Source organism: Melozone crissalis, unplaced genomic scaffold (genome assembly GCF_028551555.1).
Source record: "Melozone crissalis strain CALT ecotype California unplaced genomic scaffold, PUWL_Pcris_2 ptg000033l_1, whole genome shotgun sequence".
NCBI lineage: Eukaryota > Metazoa > Chordata > Aves > Passeriformes > Passerellidae > Melozone > Melozone crissalis.
This window is the reverse complement of record NW_026535811.1, coordinates 4,223,384-4,237,782: the sequence shown is the minus strand read 5'-3', so window position 1 is coordinate 4,237,782 and position 14,399 is coordinate 4,223,384. Positions and strand designations below refer to the sequence as shown.

The 14,399-nt window shown below is 43.3% G+C and overlaps 1 protein-coding gene across 3 annotated transcripts in view; it reads right to left on the bottom strand.

Annotated features, from left to right (window-relative positions):
- The window catches only part of EPS8 (epidermal growth factor receptor pathway substrate 8), a 126,741-nt gene extending 113,198 nt beyond the window's left edge, over positions 1–13,543 (bottom strand). For 2 of the 3 annotated variants that reach the window (XM_054282172.1, XM_054282175.1), the window contains exons 1-2: positions 13,472–13,543; positions 12,325–13,013 (exon numbers count right to left, since the gene is read on the bottom strand). The gene's annotated coding sequence lies outside the window, so the exon portion shown is untranslated. Of the gene's footprint in view, positions 1–11,365; positions 11,411–12,324; positions 13,014–13,471 lie in introns of those variants that run through there. The other variant, XM_054282173.1, reaches the window with a different exon arrangement.
- Positions 13,544–14,399: the final 856 nt, after the last annotated feature.

The window sequence follows — 14,399 nt, the reverse complement described above, 5'->3', positions numbered from 1 at the left end:
ATTCCAGCTTTAGCCCAGGCAGTCCCACCCTGCTTGTTTTTCTCTCTGCAGCCCACGGGGTTTGTGCTCCTGGGCTGAGATTGGGATCATTTGTCCTTGGTGCCCAGCTGGAGCAGGAATTGTTTTGTCTCCCTGCTCTGTGCACAGAGCTCACCATCCCCTCATGTGAAGCCCAGACCCTCACACTGAAGCGTCACAGAATCTGAAAATATCAAAGCTCAAACCTGAGGCATGACTGGCATTACTGTAAATACTACCACAGCACACACCTGGACATCCCAGAGTCTGTACAGTACCAGTTCTATGATCCAGGAGGCAGGAAAGCCACAAATCCCTCAAAAATCAAAGTGAACCTATACAAGAACATCCCCAGCACTCCCATGGATTCCCCACACAGGCTAACATGGCCTTAAACTCCTAAAAACTGCTGTGCAAACAAGTGCGTCAGTCTGCCATGTGAGCAAAAAGTGATTACACACAAGCACACAGTGGCTCAGAAAGTGATGTGAGTTTACACAATTTATCCAGTCAATCATGAAGTATACAGGTAGAGACTCCAGGATCACCTGCTTTTAGCCTGTGAAGCTTTTCCCCAAAAGGTGTGTGTACCTAGAGGAAGAAACCTGGATTGCATCTGCCATGTGCCAAAGTAGAGATATATATAGATATATCTAGCTATATATAGATACAAAGTGTGTATATATATATACAAAAAACTATACATATATATATATACACACACGCACAAAGTATATATACATATACACAAAGTATATATATGTGTATATGTATAAAAATTTATATATATACATACATAAACAACAGCATCCAGAGGGTTGCACCTCGTTCTGGCATTCACATGATTACATTATTCACACCCAAAGAACCACTAAAAATTCACCAATGTACTTAGTGTAAAATGCCAGTGTTGGCCAGGGGCAGGTAGTTTAAATTACTGTGTCTATTTTCCTCCAAGAGGAAAGCCAAGGAAACTTGATTAATATTTTTCTAGCAGAAATAGAAGGGCAGAAACCCTCCTCCTTCGTGCACTCTGGAGGTCAAACTAGATGATGTAATGATCTCTTGTGGTTTTCAACAGGTTTTATAGATTATCTGACTTAAAAATAGACACAATGTTTAAATAATAACATTCTCCTGAAACTGAGTGCATGGTACAACAAGCCTCCAGTCATTGGCTAACGTCTGGAGGAACTAAGACTATACAAGGATTTGTAATAAACCAAAAGGGAAAATCCTAGGCAGATACTCCAAAATTGAATACTGCTGACTCTCTCCACCTGAAAAGCAGGTGATATATGCTACCTTCTGCACAGCCTTCTTTAGCTAGGTGCAGATTTGCATAAAATCATGCAAATGCAGGCCGTGTCTGTAGACACAGAACCAAACCCAGGTTTGGGCAACACCACAGCAGCAAGGACCTCCATCCTCAGCCAGGAGACACAAAAACCACCATGTCCCATGCAATTGGAGCCTGTTTCTGGCTCAGTGGAATTGTTCCTTGTCACCTACAACCCAGCTCAGCAAACCTCTCACCGACCTGCATGAAGTGCCTGGAAATCCACTGGGTATCACTTAATCCCACGAGCCACTGGGTACACCAACAATGGGGATCAGATTACTTTGCTCATATGTTTTGACAACAGCAATTTCATTCTATTTATTATGATAATTCATAAAGCACCACCAAATGCAGTGCAGGATCTCTTATGAAAATAATTACAGCTCAGTAATGCAGGATCTCGTGGAAGCACACCATTAATTCCTTGACAGTTAGGGAACAAGCCAAAGACTTTGTGCAAATGAAGGATTAGCAAGGTCTCAACACACACATTTTCTTGCACTTAAAATGTGCAAGGAGCAGACCTTATTAAATCAGCATTTCACATGATGCTTTAAAATTATAGCCCCCGAGGCAAATTTTTTTTGTACTTCAAAAGACAGTTATCATACTCTGTGTTACAGTCTGGGGTAACAGAAAAACAAATTCCTATCTAATTGTTCTACCTCTGTATACAGGGAGCATAAAATAGTTGCTCTTTCCCACAGCTGTCAAAAATCCCCAGACTTTTATTCACAATGAAGTGTCACCAGTCTCTCACAAAGAAAGAACAGTTCTCATACAATGCTATGAATTGTCTTCCATTTGGCTACTGAAAATATTTAGAGCACTAACCTTTTCTGAACCTACCATTCAGCATTTTGGTTGTCTCCACATGTGCCTCAGGGCTATATTGCCTGCCTCTGTGTGTTTAAAGTGCTTCTATTTCTATGCAGAACAGCTTTGTGGTTGTACATTTCATGGTAGTTTTTAAAGTAAGATTTGCCTAAAACTGAAGGAAAAGAAAAAAAAAAAAAAGCAGGGCTTGGGACTTTTCTTCTCAGTATTTAATAATGTTCAAAGTTGTCTGAAAATTTGCTTACCTATAATCAAAAAGGACTGAGGGACTGAGTAAGTTCCCTGCTTTGCATCCTCTCTGTTTTCAAGGTCCTTGCAGGACAGCCACTATGAAATCATGACACCCATGATCCACATTTTTGTGATCCCTCTAACACCTTAACTAACTCAGGTCTCCATAAGTAGAACCGATCCAGAAGCTGCTAGGGAACATCCCTTACAAGTAAAGCCAGCATTTTACTAAATATTAGAATATTATTAGAGACAGATTACTTGGTATAGGTCGTTTGACAGCCTAACTTAACAAATTAGAACCCCCTAAACCTTACCAGAAATAACTGCCAGTGTTCAAACCAAGACCTCATAAAAAACAATTAAGAATGCTGCAAGAGCTAGCAGAAGATGTTGCATTCTTCCAGACTTTTCCATCTTATCTCAAATGTTTACAGTAAAAAGAACAGAGATGTTTTCTTCAAGCCACAGTTTTTATCAATCCTCTCCAACATTCAGGCAGCACAATATTCTTATTTTAATGCAACCAAGTAACCCCCTCTGAACCTCAGGAGATGTTTGCAAAATAATTGTTCCCCCTCACTGCTCCTTTGTTATTACTTTATTTTTTCCACACTCTTGTTACTTCAGGCAGAAATAACTTAGAGATATTATCATCAATTTACCAAAACAGAATTCCCCTGAATTAATTTTCTCTTAAGTTAGACTTTTACAATTTAATTGTACATTGGAGCTAAATCTAATGATTTCCAACCTGGCTGAAACTGATTGGCTCACTAAGTCTACAGTTTAAACTTTCCCTCTCTCATTTTGCTAACTAGAAGAGAAATGAATCTACCTTCAAGCCTGTTGGAATCAATCTTCCTTTCTCTTTTTCACAATTTATAAGCCAGAGGCTTAAAAAGTGTTCATATCCTCTTTTAACAAGCTGGTTATGTGAGATAAGCACAAGAACATTAATAAAAATAACTCAGCTTTAAGTCATGAACGTTTTCCAAAAGTAGACCTCAAAAAAGAACAAATTGCAAAGGCTAATTGTGATTTATACCATGTTACTTTTCCTATACTACCCATTATCAATCATCTCTAAAAGATCCCTTCTTTTATATGCCAGAGTCATAAATGCAAATGCTGCCAGCTCATTGCTAACCAGGGACGCACTGCACAGCACAGACAACCCCCAGTTAGTCCTGGGACCTCTAAACATACTGCAGAACAAGTTTATTCTTTTCCAGTTATGGACTTTTACTTCTTTATTTAAATTATTTAATTTTTTTAAGTCCTTCACAAAGGTTTCAGAGCTGTCCCACACACTGTATTTCAGTATGGCGCACACCATCACCTTCTCCCCATCCTCAGTGTCTCCTGAGTTCACAAAAACTCTGTTTAGGCAACAGCAACACAACCACTGGCACTGAAACTTTTATTACTTCAATTAAAACAAAGCAGCTGGTGGTAATAATAACACTACTTAGCATTTATATGCTGCTTTATATCTTCAAAAGCCTGTATAAATATTTGTGAATTAAGCCTCACAAAACTCCTGAGAGTCAGATATGTCTTTTGTTTATAAATAGGAAAACTGAGACAGAGACAAAACAGCTGTTTCCAAAATCGAGATTTTTAGATTCTTTTTAAAAAAGGGGAATGGAGATGTCTGGACAATAACTTCCAGAGTTATAAAAGGACGGCTTAAAATACTCAAAGAACCCACTGGGACATAAACTCTCATGCTCTAAGCACCCACCTCCTCCAAAAAAATAATCAAATAATCAGTGCTGTCCCTGGGAAGACACAGCTCCCTGCTGCCAGCTGCCCTAAGCCACTTGCACGTCAACATGCAGCTTTAATATAAAAAGTGAGAAAAACTGTAAATTCTAAGCAGAAAAAACTTGTTCAACCACATATCCAAGGCACTTCTGAGAATATCTTCCAGTCATATTCAGTAAGACTCTTTACTGAAGAGACTTTTTGGATGTGTATTAGACACCTCACTCACACAGGGAAAACAAATGCCTACACACACTCCAACGCCTCCCTGCAAGGTCTGGAGTTGTAGAACTGCGTGATGAGAGCTTAAAATTACTGCCTTGACAAAGCACACACATTGTGGGGAAGGCATGACTTAACCCACAAAGACTTGACTATCCTTACAACTTCACACACCACACTTCCCACTGGGAACAGCGGATCCGAAATGCTTTAGAGAGGACTTTGGAATAAAGGACACAAAAGGAGAGAAAGAGTTGGGGTTTGAGTATGAAAAAGCTTTATTGCAGGAAGTGTTCACGAAGCTGAACATGTGCAATTAAAGAGTGATGCAAAACAAAAAGGGGACGGAAAATAAAGAAACAATAGGAAAAAAGAAAGAACAGGAGAGTTAAAGTTACATCAAGACCCAACAGTAGGATATGGAAGATGGTGGAGAAACATGACTGAGGCAAGCAGAGAAGGAAGGAAAACCTCAGAGGAAGGGACACTGTGACTGCCATGGAGAAGCTGTGCCTGTTTCTTGGCACGGCCAGGACATTTGTCACCCTGGGGTGACTCACCTAAGAGACACCAAGGTACAAAGTCCAGATTCCCCACAATGTCCTGCCCTCTCTGTGTGAGATAGCACTGAGAGGCTAATTACCAGTTAGCCCAGATTTATTGGCCTTAACGAAGTTTGCTGCTAAAACAGAAACAGATCCCATCCTCCAGCTCCCAGCCCTCTGCCCTGGACAAGGCTTCATCCCTGAGCACAGGAAGAGAAGGAAACAGAAAGTTGAAACATTACACTAAGGGCCGCGAGAGCACAGGAAGAAATGCAAAGCAATAAATAATGCTGGAAGTGGAGCAGAGAATAAATAATTCCACTTTGGGAAAAGCGAGTCTGAGATGAGATTGAAGGGAAAGAAGAAAACACATGTATTTCATATGCAGCCTGTTCTGAATGTGAAACACAGATGTATATTTTTATCTCCAGCTGAAGGCAGTACAATGCACTCATTGCCTTCTCAAGACATGTTGTGCAAAGCTGAAAATTACTTTAGAGGCACAAGAATAAATAGTTGACTTTTCCACGCCATTTTTTAAATGGCACAGAAGATCATCAAGCTAAATTTTATTGCCACATGATAACACAAATTCCTCATGATGTAACTCAATTTCCTTGCATTATCCTTGCCAGATCGTTGAGTTCTCCATGTATCTGAGTGCATAAGACAATGTACAAGATGAATGCCTCACTCCTTCTACAAAGGTCTCACATTCACAGGCTCTGAGTAATAGAACAGCTCATTCAGAAATATTTTTATGAGGAACACTAGGATTCTCATAGGCATCGAATGCTTAAGAGAATCCCTGCATTAAGCAGATACCTAGCACCCAGAAATACCATGTGTCCTCCTAATCTCTTATGGAGTAGGGAACAAAAAGCTTTCTTCAGGCTAATTACTTCAAATTATATTTTACACTGGAAACAGAGAGACCTTTGTCTCAGGAAATAGAGAAGACTACACCTCAGACACGCTGTGGAAACAAATAAAAAGATCAGTGGCCTCGGAAGAAGGAAGAGTACATTAGAAGGAAGAGCAAAGTCCTCAGTTTTCATGAAAGGAGCATTCAGAGGAATGAATTGAGCGCTCTCAACCACCCCAGACTGAAAGAACGTGCTCATTAACCAGAGTTCACATTTCAGGTGGAAGACAATTCACTAGGACCTTTAACAGAACAAAACACAGCAAGATCAAAGTCTACCTAAAGGCAAAACATTGACAAAACTGGGATAATCTTGTATCTCACCAGATATCTGCAAGTGTTGAGGAGCAGACGAACTTCTGTGAACTCAGGTATTTCTCATGTGTTTTAGAACAAGTTTGATGCAGCTGTTTTGGGGAGGGGGTGTTAAAAACCATTTGCTAATGGGTGTGGGTTTATCTAATGGACAGCAAGCAGGTGCTGCTAACACCTCACTTTCAGCTCCTCTTGGCACTTGAGACAATTTCTGGACAGTGAGGAGAAGGGAGAGCTGATGGGAGAAGCAGCAATCCTAGTGCCTGGTTTTCTACTTGGTCAAATCTTTAAAAAAGCTTTTACCTGCAGGAGCAGAAATCAAAGCAATAAAAACAAATCCGCCAGGAGTCACTTCTTTATTTTCCAGTCATAAACATTGCTGAGCTAGAGATAATAAGAGAAACACCTGTAGTACATTTAGTCTGAGGCAGCTACAGCCAACTCCAGCCCCAAGAACCAGCTCTGGCAGTTTCACAATTAACCCAGCTGAATGCAGCTCCCCTGCACTCATGGAAAGCTGGAAAGGAATCAGGTGTTCCCCATCTTCAGGGGTAATCTATAAAATCCAGAAAACCCATGGACTGTGACATTTTGGATTATTAAAAGACAAATCCTCTCTTTCGTGTAAAACCAATGCATTCTTGAAAAGAAAACAAACAAAAAACCCAAAACAAAATCAATAATGAAACAAAACAACAAAAAGACCAAAAAACCCCAAACAACCACGTTATCTGTATGAAAACTTTTTTAAGTTACTGGACATCCATAACACCTATCTTCACTCAACAGATACCATTCTTAAAATCATTAATTTCTATTAATTATTCTGTTGAAACACTCTAAGTTTTCACAGTACTCCAGGAGAATGGTTTAATAATTTCTGTGTTTATATTGGTGGTTTTGCTATTCTTTTTTCTTCTGTAGCTTTATAGAGAAGCTGACAATTTCCATGGTTGGTCCAAGTGACAACAGGAGTGAGAACAAAGGCAAGTAGAATCCCCTGTCACGCCACCACAGTAATGAAGATGTCTGTCATGCATCAGAAATCCACACAACAGAAAAATCCCACAGAAATGGACAACTTCATGGAAAAAACGCAAACTCTGCACCTTTGAGGCCAGAGACATCTGCTAACTTTGTTCAAGGTTGCTGGAGTCTATTCATCAAGAGACAAAGGTAATAAATGCAAAGAAAGTAATTTGTAATTTGCTATTTCCATGTCAGATCTTAACCCTGTGGAGATTCACAGCATGCCTAACTTTAATTACCGAGACAGTGGAAGGGAATAAAGGACTGGAAGCGTTCAACTAGTAGCAATTCAAGGCCCTGGGTTGCTGAAATTTTAAAATGTTACTAAAACTGACGTTACAATCAAAGCCATGTGTTAGTGACTGCAGGCTCACGGCCACAGCTCAAAATGAAACAGATCTTAAAAAGCTAATGCTAACAACATTTCCATTTGTGATTCATTTCTCATCCCCCAGCGTCAATGACACAAAATTAGGAGGGGAATAAAAAAAAAAAAAAAGAAAGAAGAAAAGAGTCCTTCCTCACAAAACAGATGTGGAGTTGTTTCTTCCCACACCATCATGGTCCTTTCCAAGCAGGCTGTGACTCTCCCAGAATCAATAGCTGTAAAAGACACCTTGTCTTAACAATCCCCTTCAGAGCACTATTTTATAAACAGCTTTGCAAATGTTTTCTACACACACCCAAACCAGCGTCACTGACTTTAGTGAAACTTTCAATGACTTTATGCCTAAATTCCTCTAGGGCACGGCAGGGAGAAATGGTCACTCAAGACTGGACAGGCAGCTGAAGTTCATGGCAAAACAAAAGTTCATCATCTAACTTGGAATTCGGGGCAGGAAACTGAAAATCCTAGGTTAAATCAGAAAATAAAGGTGTACGAGACAGAATGTCATTGTTTTGGATGAATAAACTGGCAGATGAATCAGAGTCCAACTCTGGAGTGAAGATAAAATGGCACCAGTTACAGCCCCTCCCCAAAAGCAGGAATTCTAGTTTCTTCTGGTCTGTAGCATTTGGTAATGGAAAAAGTAGAGAACTAGCACTGAATACAAGAAATGAGCCTCTTATATACTGAATTTTCATATTAAAAAATATACTTGGAATGGAGATACAAGGATCAGGCTGCACTATAAGCAACAACTCCAAGGTGTTAGACGTCTTTTCTTTCTTGCCACCAGCCCCAGAGCAGAGAGATGAGTCTGGAGGGGTCACAAAGGTTTCCTTTTTCTGTCTGGCAGTCAAAATCTGTCTTTGAAAAAATATTTTGCATTGAGCAGTCATTCACTGTATTAGAAGAGATGCAGGAGCTGTAACCAGGAATGTAAGAGCAACAAGTGGTAGACACTGAAACCAAAGTTAGCAAGTGCTTTATTGGTGCAATCTTTGTCATGTGGACTTCTAGTTTTCTCTTATCTCCCCAGAGTAACTGAAGAATTCTTATATATTTAATCTATTTTGACCCTTGGGGCTTCAATTATTTGACTTCAGATGTTAGATTTTAATAAGCTGTCACCCACAGGGGAAAAAATGCAGTAGTTAATGTGACTGATTCACCATCTACAGCTGGACTATGGACAGAAAAAAAATCAACTCTATTTCAAGAATTCAGTTGTCACCAAGTGGAAAACTTCAGTGCTTTTTCCATCTGTGCATTTCACAGCAGAAGTAACTTCAGATTAATCTTGCCCTCTCCATTACTGCTGTATATAACTAGCACCTAATCACTGCTGGGTGTTGCTGCTCCTGGGGTGTTACCTCCCTCCAAATAAATCTAATGGGACGCTTTTGTCTGCTTTCAAAATCACAGAATCACTCAGAAAGCAGCACTCAGAGCTGGGAGAAGGCATAACTCAACACCACAGCCTCCATGAGTGTGTGACAGCACAAAGCCAGCTGGACAACTCAAATCCAAAAGCCAAAACTCAAATCCAGAGCCATTTCCATTTCCTTTGGCTGCCCAGAAAAAGCAGGGACAGCCACAGGGCGCTCGTGTGGAGCCTTGAGCACAGTATCTCCTTACCTGAGAGCTAATAATGCCTCACTCCCTGCGAACTGTGAATCAGGAGCAGATATGGGGCGTCTCCCTTACACCTTGGAAACTGTGCTGGCTCTCTGCAGTTCCCACCGCCCTCTCCCTTGTCAGAACCCAGGAAATTCCTCAGAGACCTTAGCACAGAGCCCAAGACCCCTGTGCCTTTGATTCAGCCCTTGGAAAAAAAACAATTACCGACCCTGTATGAAGAATTAAAAGCCACGAAAGTTAAAGTAGAATAATAGTGGATTTATCACGAGCTGAAAAATAAATTTTTTAGAGTTTTTAGAATGGGGGTTCAAGAGGCAAGATAGAAGAATGTGTCCAGCCTTTCTCTTTCTTCTTCTTGGCCTCCATCTTCTGCTGTGATGTTGGCATTTTTAGATTAGTTTAGAGTAGAAGCTCACTGTCTAACATAGATGATAAGTATTAGAAAGTAATTGTAAATATTGTAAATGTAGTTTTTAGTATAAAAAGATAACACTGCCCTGGGGACAGGGAGAATGCTTCTGACTGTCTTGCTGAGCAGACCGAAGCAAGACAGGAGAAAGAATTTTATAGATAAGAAACAATAAACAACCTTGAGACGGAGAAATGAAGAGTTCTGACTCCTTCTTCGACCATCAAACTGAGCAAAGAGACTTTCTAACTTATCTCAGAGTCACTCTGACCAGCTAGAGACCCCAAAACTCCCTGAGAGGGAATCACCAGCTCACTGCAAGCCTGGCCCTGGAGAGGTTTCTCCTCCTCACAGGGCAGGGGCTGCAGCGTTTCCATGGGTATTCCAGGGAAAGGAGACCAGCCACACAGTGCTGATTAAGTATTTCCAGTTGCTAACAACAAAAAATGGTCATTTTCATGTTCTCCCATGCAAGCAACTTTTGTAGCTGACATATAGACATTGCACAATCACAAACGAGAAGGAAGGCAGTCAGTAGGAAGGGAGGAGGACACTTTTTTTGATGATGAAGGAGAGGAGTAATTAAAATATGATCTATGCTGGGAAGGCATGCGAGATCCATCACTTGGTTAATGTTTCAGCAGACACAATGCAGAGGAGCAATACTTTTACCTTCAGCACTTCACCTCAAGTAAACAAAGCAGACTCCACCAAAGGTCACACTCTGGAGGGTACAAGTACCACTCTGGAGGGTACAAGATTCACCAGCCAAGGCAAAGCACAATTTCTGAGTGGGAGGATTGCTTCTCAAACGACATCCCTAAGAAAAACCTGTTCCACCCTTTCTTCTACTGCCTGCTGCTAGCAAGCTTGAAATTATGCTTCAGTGGGAGCTGCAACAACATCTCGCTTTTCCTGGATACAATGCAGCCCTACTGAGGTCACGGTGGGGGTCAGGAGCACCTTAAATTATTCCTCAAAATGCCCCTAACCTGTTTCCAAGGTGTGCCCAGGTCACTGGCACGCTGGCAATGAGTGCGTGTCACGGCCATGAGAGGGGCAGAAGGAGCAAAGACAACAGGGAAAGTTACGGGAGAGAACGAGAGGGCTGAACAGCGGGGAGGACACGAGGGACAGCACCGAACGAACGAGGGCATTCAGCGGGATTATCCCACCCAAAGCTGCTCCGCGCCCGCTACCGAGACGGAAAAACCAGCTGAATGAAGCAGCGCGGGGAAAATACACCAGTAAGGACTGAGAGGGGGGGGAAAATACCCCAGTGAGGACTGAGAGGGGAGTCACCAGGTAGAAGGTGAGGCAGGAGGAGGAGGAGGAGGGCACGGCTGGTGCCCCCGGCGGGGATGCCCAGCCCGGTGCGGGCAGGTGTGGCGGCACCGCAGCGGCAGCAGGAGAGAACACGCACACCTACACACATATACACACACACACACACATACACACACACACCGAGGGCTTCGAGGGTGCACAGCCAGGCTGGGGAAAAGCTGCAGCACCGACCACCATCCCCGGGGGGACTTCTCAGCGCCCTGTCCGAGCGCAGGGCAGCGGGGACAGGCCGGGGCAGCGCCCCGCAATCCGCCCTGCCCCGCCGGCTTCTTTGGGGTCGCGGAACAACCCAAAGGTGGGCTCGACACCATGGGGAAACCCCAGCCCTCCCTGCCAGCCCCTTCCTTACCGTGCCCCGAGTGCTCCTGCCGGGCCGGGGGCGGCGGCGGCCGCGGGGCTGCGGGCGGGAGCGGGAGCTCCGCGCTGCCAACAAAGTGCGGGAGCGGGGCGGGCAGCGGAGCCGAGCGGAGCCGAGCTCCCTCTGCCGGGCACCCGCCCCGCCCCGGCCCCAGCTCCAACCCCAGCCCCAGCTCCGAGGCCGGGGCGGGCCCGCGGAGCGCAGCGCGGAGCTCCCGCAGCGGCGGAGCGGCCGCACGGAGCCGCCTCCTCCTCCTCCCGCTCCCTGCGCGCCTCTCGCCATGCAAAAGTGCTCAGAGCAGCGCCCCGGAGCCGGGCTGAAACATGGGAGTTAAAAGTCACCGTAAAAAAAAAAAAAAATGTAAATACAAGGCCACACACAAAACGTACCGCAGCTCCAAAGCAACATCCTTCCCCGAAAGAGTAGGTGTAGCCAAAGCACCTTTGGAACGAGCGGTCTACGAGAACAAAAGTCTCCCCCCCCGCCCCGGTCTTCGCTCGAAACGCCGGATGAAATCGCTCAGCTGTTTATGTTGTTTCCATCTGGCACGGCGTTCCGCCCCGCTCTGACAATTTACACGTGGCTCTGGCGCTCAGAGCAGGGGAATGGTCCCTATCGGATCGCCCGCAGGTAGCCAAAGTCCTCTCGGCTACACTGTTAGCACAGCCGGGATTGCTATAGTGAGCCACTTCCCCTCCTCAAACCCGGCTGTTCCGCGAGAATCTGTTTTCACTGATTTCTCTGTCAAATAAGTTTTTGCCTTATGTGACTCCAGAGAAAAGCTAGAAAGCATAAAAATCTTTTGACAGCATCAGACATATGAAAAGAACCTCTATTCATGTAGTGTATAGGAGAGCTAATCTGATTTTTGAGGTTCTGTTCCTGATTTTTGAGGTTCTGTTCCTGATTTATGATAGGATTCAATCGCCAATCCAGAAAGAATTACACACCTGCTCAATTGCGTTCCCGAGGCTCCTTCCAGGCTTCACCGAGATCCCTTAGGAAGATTAGAATCATATCTGGACCAAACAGCTAATTCCACCGAGCCGCGGCTATCAAAATGGAGCAACAGGTCCTTTCTGCTACAAAGTTTCTGTGATTCCAGGCCCTCTCCAAGGAACCTGCAGGGGGAAAGTATAAACTAAGGAAAGAGCAGCTGCTTGCTGAAGTTTCCACTCAGTTCCAAGAAATGAGACTTGGCAGCTCCTCGCTTTTTATAACGCTCCGTGACTCATTTGCAGAAGCAGGTGAAGTCAGAGCCATCCCTGCCAGAGTCCTGCCCCTGACGGCTCCTCCAGGGAACACACGGATTTTCCCGATTTTGAAAAAAAATCACAAATGGAGAGGGTGATATTGCTCAGCTACTGCTCGCAGCAGGTCTGGTTGCTGAATCTCTTCTCGAGTGGTGCTACTCCATCCTTGACCTGGTGCTTGCCAGCGAATCTTCCTGAATTAAGGTTTGGATTCTACAGAGGGAGTTATTTTGGCAGGTTGGGGCTGAAGGCAGGAGCAGCAGCAGGCGAGAATCTCTCTGAGGGCTCCTGAGAACCAGGCAGGAGAGAGAAACCCGAGCCTGCAGATCAGGCTAGGAGAGGTGGGGCCTCACTCCACAATTGCTTAGGAGTTCACGTTAACCCTGCTTAAAAGGGGAAAAAAAAAAAAAAAAAAAAAAAAAAAAAAAAAAAAAAGAGAGAGAGAGAAAGAAAGAAAAGCAGTTCAGCCAACTTCCCCTTCCTGGCTCAGAGTCCCTTGTCGTGCTGCATCTTCTACCAGCTCTGCCTTTGCTATTTTTCTGGTCCAGAAAGTCCTCCACAAAAAGAGGAAAGCACAAAAAAAAAAAAAAAAGTGAAATAAATTCCCCTTCTGAGTACCCCAAACAAGCACTGAAATGTGCAGATACCATATGGTTCCCTAGCTGGTTTCCAACAAACCTTCAAATCTTAAAGAATATGATTATGGAGAGGCTACCTAGGCAATTCCTGTGAATGAAACTTACAGGAACGCTGACATTTCCAAACTGTGCCAGATGCCATACACACACTCCCTAGGTAAATAATAACAGTAAATAATAAGTAATTGATACTTAAAAGTGCTTACCCCATGAGAGGTAGAAAGAAATTCGAGAGATTCTCTTAAATAAAAGGTTGGGGACGGCTTCAGTCCTTGGCAACGATCCTCAGTGCCTCTCTTCCCCCTTTTTCCTGGATAGAAGCCCAAGCCCACCCCCTGCTCCAATTCCCCTTAACAAAGGACAGAACACAAATGCAGAAGACCATTGTGGGCTGATAATTTTGTTTGGTTTCACTTGGAAAGAAAATATTTTAAAGGAACAGAGAAAATAAAGAGGAAAGGAAGTGGGATGCGAGAATGAGGGAAGGGAAACCAGAAGGATAAATGGGAGAAGAAAAAATTCTATGACTATTCTTTGAGATGTGTACAGTAGGTATGGGCATTTATAGAATTATTTCACATGAGTATGAAGTTCATATTGCTGCAGAAAGGAAGCCAGAACATTATAACACAAGGGATGGAGAAGGCATTTCACCAACGTTTGTCTGCTTGGGGAAAAGACAAAACACACGAAAGAATTTCCTCCTGATTTTCTGGGCTGGGAACCTGCAGGATGCTGGAGGTTCCACTCTCATTGAAAAAAGACACTGCTGTGTCCATAGGGTTTTCAGAAGAAAAATATACAAAGCGAGCCTGAGTCTTCTATTGATTTTAAGGCACGTGCAGCTCAGTGAGGAATGGCAGGATTGTTCCTGATTTAGGTCATAAAATGCAAGATAAACCCAGAAGAATCCACAGCAAACGAGAGAAACAAGAGACTGGCTTTTCGTCCATGCTACTCCATTCTTTATGCTATGAAAAAAAAACCCAAAAAATTACAAGTGCACACAACATCTATTTGCTGCTTAAAAAAATATTTATTTGCTGCTTAAAATTTACAGAATATATTTTGCATCATGGCTAAACATGGTACTATCTATAAAACTATACAGGTAAGAGGATTTTAAGAACAACC